Genomic DNA, 7,076 nt, shown 5'->3' on the forward strand with positions numbered 1-7,076 from the left:
TGAACAAGCACAGATTAGCATATTGGTAAATGAGCAATATAGGTCACAACACTATCCCATGAAACAGCATCTAGCCAACCTCCAGACTGAAGTATGAGTTCTCTTAGATCACCAAACCTGAAAAGCTAATAACACACATAAATATACCAGCTTCCCTGATAGCTCAGTTGGTCAAGAATCTTCTTGCAATGCAGGAGATCCCAGTTTGATTCCTGGATCGTGAAGATTCGCTGGAGAAGGGACAGGCTACCCACTTCAGTATTCTTGGGCTTCCCTTGTGGCTAAGCTTGTAAAGAATCCGCTGCAGTGCGGGAGACCTGTGTTCAATCCCTGGGTTGGGAAGATCCCCTGGAGGAGGGAAAAGCTACCCTCTCCAGTATTCTGGCCTGGAAAATTCCATGGGATCGCAAACATGGAGAAGTCCAAGGGATCGCAGAGTTGGACATGACTGAGTGACTTTCACAAACATACTAGCGAAGATCAGTCACCTCTAAATCAGATCATCAGAACTGCCTGAGTGACTTATGTAACTGTGATCCATACAATAAACAGCTGTTTTTAACTCATTGTTTTGGAGTAGTTTGTTGTGCTGTCTTGAAGTACAACTGATTTTCTTAATTTCTGATGCTACCACAATCACCTTCCCAAGTCTTATCATATAGCAATTCAGCATTTCTGCTTTCCTTCTGCTTAGAGGCAGCTCAGTTAAAATGTACAATTAAAAAGTTTAGAAATTTTAACAAATTGTTGATATCATTGAATCTTTTGATGAAATGATTCACTCAAACAATATGATCTTATGTGATATAAATACAGGTTATCAAAAACTTAGATCTTAGTATTTGTAGTACTTAATTTATGCACAATGCCTATAAAATAAATTTCAGTTGAATATTTATATTTAAATCAATTTTAAGAAATGTTTCTGCTTTGTCTTTAAGATAGATATGCAAAGCAGTTTTCTATGAGTGGGTTGCATAGATAATATAAACATCACTGCAAATAATGCTGTCTTTTTAGTCTTTCTGCCATAGACTGTCTCCAGGGAGATGCATTTTGTGGCAATGCTTTCAGAGTATACTAAGAACTACAACAAAAAAAATGATGCTAATGAGATATCATCATGAATTTACTATATATAATAGTAATGAGTTTTATATATAATACCAAAATATCACTGTATTGGCTAAAATACATGTCCAATGCCCATATTTTCTGAGAAAAGAAAGTTATATAATCTAGAGAGAAACAAGAAGTCATACCATGGGCTTGAAATGTCTTAATTCAAACAAATTTCAGGCTTCATGGAACACAGCATTTCACACTGTTCTTATGTTTTAGATTTTGGAAGCTTGCTGTTATTTTTCTAATTAGGGTAATTCTCACAGTAATATGTGAATGGATATCAGGAATCTTTACTTTTGAAAAATGAAACAAAAGGAATAGTGAAAGTACTGGGTGGAATGGAGAGGCAGAAACACTCCACGATCTCAGGAAATTGTCACATCAATCAATTTTAGGGAAACACATGAAAGCTGTTGAGAATTTGGAAACCAATTTACTTGGTACTATTTAGAGTTATGGAGTTCGTGAATGTTTGGTATATCCAGGAGCACAAACCACATCATATCGTTCAAACCCTGTCGGTTTAGGAAAAGATTACACAGGCAGAGAAGCAGCAGACCTGGGAGAGACCCTGCAGGCAGACACATAAACAGTCTCTGCAGTGAGTAGGGTCTGTATCCAGCACCGTCCATCAGCTCTGCTCTTCCTCACAGAGCCAATGGATGCAGAAACCAAAATGCAACACATACGCTGAATCTATCAGTGATTCCATCTGTGACTTTGTGCAAGTGACAACTGCCTGTGCCTCAACGCCACGTTAACAAAGCTGCATAACTGTACTTAAAATGAAATGTGTTAATAGTTGTATTCAGAACAGTACCTAACACATAGAAAGTGATGAGTAAGTGTGAGCAGTTGCTATTGTTCTCAGCAAAGGAGGTTCATTGTTCCCACCCCTTTCTAGTATTTGGTAGGATGCTGTTGTGACTTTAGACCCTATGTCCTCCAGAAAGGAGCTTTGAGTGTAAGACCGGCAGAGTTTATAAGACTCATTCACATATGTCATAATGGCAACATTATCTGGTTCATAATGCAATGTCTGCATGCAGCATACAAATCTCTAATTTATCATAAACTCTGAAAGGAATCATGTTGTCTTACAATAACATTTACCAACTCAGGACAGTTTCCCCCCCTCTTTTTACATTTTATGAAAGCCATTCATTGTTATTTTCTTGGTATCTGGTTGAGATCCCACAGAGACCAATGACTGGTTCTGGCATCTCAAGTGATGTGGGCCCCCTGGATACACACACATGAAAACATAAAGCCTGTGACATTTTCCCTCATTGCATCCTCAGAAACACAGGAAGCAATACCGATCAACAGGTTGGTCGGACTATATTTTGGGGAGGAATGGACTGAATGATATTTCCTGATGTCTGGAAACTTCGTTTGTTTTCTAATGAGGGTGATTTATTATTAGCCACGTGTCAGAGAAGGAGGAATTGTAAAAGAAGGAAATTACATTAGAAATAATTTTTAAAAGTCTGTATTTGGAGAGTGTTTTAACAAATGCCAAGTTTGGAGAACTCCATGAAAGTGTTTTCCCTTTACCTACTGAAAAATAATCTTGACAGGAAATGGGAGCAATTCGATCTGTAGAATGAAATATCTTGTAATGGCTATTAGTGTAACAGGGGAAAGACTGTGAGCCAATTGGGGAATATGCTTGATTCCTCTCCCCTTCCCTCTTCTTCTTCTCTCACGTTAACTCCACCCATAGAACCTGGGAAAGACAGCAGGGAGATTCTCCTGAGAGCCACCCTGATGCCGAGAGTGGTGGTGAGGGGTCCTCAGGACTGCGGACGGAGGAGCAGAGGCATGTGAACCACCTCTGAAGCAGACAGGAGAGCCAGTAGTTTGACCTTGTGCCAAGGCCATGTATTGCTACAACAGTTTTCTCAAATGTGATACTATCAACATTTGGGGCCAGATTATATTTTGGGTTTTGCTTATGTTGTGGGTGTGTGAGGAGGATGGGAATAGGGAAGGAGACGCCGTCCTGTGCCTGCACACTGTTCAGCAGCATCTGTAGTCTGCCCTCTAGATGTCAGGAGCACCCCTTCCTGTTGTGACAGCCAACTATATCTCCAGACATTGACAAATGTCCAACAGGGATCAACATCACTCCTGCTCTATAAGTAATCAGCAGCCAAATTTTCATCTTTAAAACTTAAAAAAGCAGGAAAAGGTTTTCAAAATTGTTTACTACTTCTAAATCAGAAAAGACAACTCACTTATTACTGGCCATTGAAGAGAGCAATGCATGTCATCAGATTTATTATTTGTATTCAAACCAGGATTCCTCAATTCGTATATCATTTACCTCTTTCAAGTTATTTGAAGAATAAGGAAAAATCTGGCTGTGTTGACTTTTAGTCCAGATTCCCTTTCCTCCAGGAATAAGCAGTAGGTGCTACTAAGTCATTTTATTGTACTTAGGATCAGGAGAGAGAATAAATAAGCATGGTCTTACCCTTTGTTGGCATTTTCTATATATCAAAGGCTTTGAATATATCTCTCCTTTATTAAAAAAAAAAAAGTAGGCAAATTTCTGAATGCACTTTTAAAGCAATTGGAGTAAACCATTGGTAAAAATATTTATGTTTCTTGGATGGTTTGAGAATTAAATATGCACTATGACTTATGTATAGATACACTGTATCTATCTTTCTGATCTGGCTTTCTATTTTTAACTTGCCATTTTCTTAGTCATTTTTCAGGTCATTGAAAGCTCTTCTGAAAGCTGCATAGTTTCCCATAATACACATGTAGCTCAACTTTTACCCTGCTCTTTGACATTTTGTTTCTAAGTTCCTATCATAAATAATAGTGCAATGCAGCAATAAGAACTTGTGTTAATTTAATATTCACAAATTTTACTTCTTGAATATATTAAAGTAGTGAATTCATTTGTCAAATAGGTATTAGAAGGCTTCAGTCACAGTTCAGAAAGTTTAGACCTAAGTAACAATTCCCTGAACAATGACTAACATTGTATATCATAATTAAAAAATCACTAGGCTAATTGTATAGAAAAAACATGCTAAAATAGAGTATAAAATTCACTTTTCCATTTAAAGGGTAATAATAAAAACATGATGCTTATGTGTTAATAATCTTAAATAAGCATACTTCTCATCATTTCATCAAAAGAAAGAAGTTTCCTGTGTTGCTGCTGCTAAGTCGCTTCAGTCGTGTCTGACTCTGTGCGACCCCATAGACGGCAGCCCACCAGGCGCCCCCCGTCCCTGGGATTCTCCAGGCAAGAACACTGGAGTGGGGTGCCATTTCCTTCTCCAATGCATGAAAGTGAAAAGTGAAAGTGAAGTCGCTCAGTCGTGTCCAACCCTCAGCGACCCCATGGGACTGCAGCCTTCCAGACTCCTCCATCCATAGGATTTTCCAGGCAAGAGTACTGGGGTGAGGTGCCATTGCCTTCTCCAATTTCCTGTGTAGTATTAAAAAAATCCCCAGGGATCCCAGTATTTCAATAACTGATTAAAAAGTCTACAAATAAAAAAAGATATTTAAATTTCAAATATGGCTAAATAAATAACATTTGCTGTCTTTCTAATGATTCGGTTCCAAGGTGCAAATTGTGTAAAACTAGTTTCAATAAACACACAGGTTTTCATGAATGTGAATTATTTCATGTGATCTGTGAATATGAATGTGAGCTCTATGCATTTGTGGGCTACAATATCTGAACTTTTCCTAAGCTTCAAAATGTCAATGTTTTATTTCTTTGCTGAAAAAAGTTGACTATCTTATTTATTCTCATGTCCTTTTTAGTAGTTAATTGGGAATGATCCAATGAAGAATAACTATTACTATTTTTCTGCAACCATGGTGAAGTGAGGACATGGACAAGGAAAACTGCACTGCTGTGACAGACTTCATCCTCCTTGGATTCTCAGATGCCCCTGAGCTCAGAGTCTTCTTCTTCCTGCTGTTTCTTTCTATCTATGGAGTCACAGTTTGGGAAGACCTGGGCATGATTGCCCTGATTCAGGTCAGCTCTGAACTCCACACCCCCATGTACTTTTTCCTTAGCCACTTGTCGTTTGTGGATTTCTGTTACTCCACAATCAGCACACCAAAGATGATAGCTAACATCTTAAAAGAAGACAAAATCATTTCCTTCCAAGAATGCACTGTGCAATTCTACCTGTTTTGCACATTTGGGGTAACTGAGGTCATTCTGCTGGCAGTGATGGCCTATGACTGCTGTGTGGCCATCTGTGACCCACCGCTGTACATGGTCACCATGTCCCGAAATCTCTGCGTGGAGTTGGTGACTTGTGGCTATCTCAATGCTACTGTATGTTCTGTGATTCACTTGTGTTTAGCTCTTCAGATCCCATCCTACAGATCAAATGTGATCAACCACTTCTTTTGTGATCTTCCCCCTCTCTTGTCTCTTGCTTGCTCTGATGTCACTGTGAATCAATTGGTGCTCTACATTGTGGCCATTTTCAGTGAGATCATCACAAGTGTGATCATCCTTATCTCTTACCTGTTTGTTCTCATCACCATCCTGAGGATGCACTCAGCAGAGGGAAGGTGCAAAGCCTTTTCCACCTGTGCCTCCCACCTCGCTGCCATCGCTGTCTTACAGGAAACAATCCTTTCCGTTTATTGCCAGCCCCACTCTCGTAACAGCATGGGCATTGGCTGAATGGCCACAGTGTTCTACACTGTAGTGATCCCCATGCTGAACCCCTTGATCTATAGTCTGAGGAACAAGGATGTGAAAGAAGCTCTCAGAAAAGTGGTGAGCTCCAAAATATTTTCCTAGTGGGACTCTAAGTCCCAAATCAGAGGCTGGCAGAAGGGTGAAATGGTGGACTCAGTGTTGGAAGTGGAAGAACAGTCAAGAAGAGGGTACCTTGGAGTGAGTCTTTTTGACTCATTTATCCCTGACTCAATGGACATGAGTCTGAGCAAACTGCAGGAGACAGGGAAGGACAAGGAAGCCTGATGAGCTGCAACCCGTGGGGTCACAAGTATCAAACATGACTTAGTGACTGAACAACAATCTTTGTACCTTGTCAACTTATAAGAATAGAATTGAACATATTTCAAAATTTGCAGCCTACTTCTTTGCTTTGATCCACCTAAAATGTTTTAAGTGGGTTTGGGTAATGGGCTGTTAAGACACACATATTTAGTTTGCTGTAAAACTTTTATTATCAGACCCACCTCAGATCGTCAGGCATTAAATCCTGGAATTTGAGGACCCTTGCTTTACCAGATATATGCATTGCAAATATTTCCTCCCACTCTGCTGCCTCTTCTTTCTGTTGATCATTTCCTTTGCTGTGCAGAGGTTTTGACAAACACGTGGTGGCAATGGTGTGAGGTGTTAACAATGCGGCACATCTCAGCTCACCTGGGGCTTTCCTTGCTTTAGAGCTGTGAGTCATACACATCAGATAATTAATTTCCTTTAGTTATCTTTCCTTATGAACAAGACTTCTTCCTTAGACTAACATTTCTGTTAAGATCATCTCTACTTCTCAAACCTAGAACCAACTGGTTCTAGATGTTTCAGCATTAAAGGCAAGAGGTTCCACATAACAGTGAGAACTCTTGATGGCTCTGTGTGTTCAGATATCCAAGGATTTAAGGATCAATCAGAAGGAAATCTTGCCAAGTCAATTCTTATTGTTATAAATTATTTATTGATTATAATTTTCAGAGTTTCTCAAGCTTGGTACTATTGATATTCCGTGTTGGATTTTTATTTTTATAGGAAGCTACCCTGTGCATGCTACCATGTATAACAGCATCACTGACCTCTGTCCAATCACTCTGGTACATTCATTATGACAATCAAAAATGCCTCCAGATATTGTCAAATGTCCATGTGGGGGGCGGAGAGGGGATTCATAATCATCTGTAGTTGATAAATACTGCCTTATTTCCTTGTAGATTTTCAGGTT

At 39.3% G+C, this 7,076-nt stretch overlaps 1 pseudogene; it reads left to right on the forward strand.

Moving 5' to 3' along the window:
• The first annotated feature begins 4,993 nt into the window (after positions 1–4,993).
• Positions 4,994–5,929, forward strand: LOC139179331 (olfactory receptor 5L1-like; annotated as a pseudogene).
• Positions 5,930–7,076: the final 1,147 nt, after the last annotated feature.

This window comes from Bos indicus, chromosome 24 (assembly GCF_029378745.1).
Source record: "Bos indicus isolate NIAB-ARS_2022 breed Sahiwal x Tharparkar chromosome 24, NIAB-ARS_B.indTharparkar_mat_pri_1.0, whole genome shotgun sequence".
Lineage (NCBI taxonomy): Eukaryota > Metazoa > Chordata > Mammalia > Artiodactyla > Bovidae > Bos > Bos indicus.